The sequence below is a fragment of the Portunus trituberculatus genome, chromosome 47 (genome assembly GCF_017591435.1).
Source record: "Portunus trituberculatus isolate SZX2019 chromosome 47, ASM1759143v1, whole genome shotgun sequence".
NCBI classification, from domain to species: Eukaryota; Metazoa; Arthropoda; class Malacostraca; order Decapoda; family Portunidae; genus Portunus; species Portunus trituberculatus.
In genome coordinates, this window is record NC_059301.1 from 4,257,640 (window position 1) to 4,258,329 (window position 690).

The window sequence follows — 690 nt, forward strand, 5'->3', positions numbered from 1 at the left end:
TTTCTCGCCGACGGAATGTTGTATCTCTTGCTATTTTTTACCGCTATTTTCATGCTAACTGCTCTTTTGATCTTGCGAACTGCATGCCTCCGCTCCTCCTGCGGCCCCGCTTCACAAGGCTTTCTTCTTTGTCCAATCGCTATTCTGTCAAGCTCTTTAATGCAGGAGTTAACCAGTACTTTCAATCTTTTACATCTTTCATTGGCAAACTCTGGAACTCCCTGCCTGCTTCTGTTTTTCCAACTATCTAACTTTCTACGACTTGACTTCATTTTAAGAGGGAAGTTTCAAGACACTAATCCTTTTCTTTTGATTAATTGTATCTGACATACAAGGGGCCTGGCAACTAAGTTGGCCTTTTTTTTTTTTTTTTCTTCCTTGGCCGGCTTTCCCCTCGTACATAAATGAACATAAATATATCATGTACATTATATTACTACTTGTTTATATATGAGTGTGGTGTGATAAACATTGCACGTTACATGACATGTTTGTATTTGTGTGGTGAGAGAACACACGAAATATCCCTTGCTACAGGACTGAAGTTGTGGGCGGTAGTTATTTTCAAAGGCCTCAAACATTATTAAATGATCCTATTGTTTGTTTCTTGTTTGCTTGTTTTGCGGTGGCACTGTACACATTTCTTGTTAATCTATCACTGCAATCATGAAAGCAGTCTTGAAAACCCTC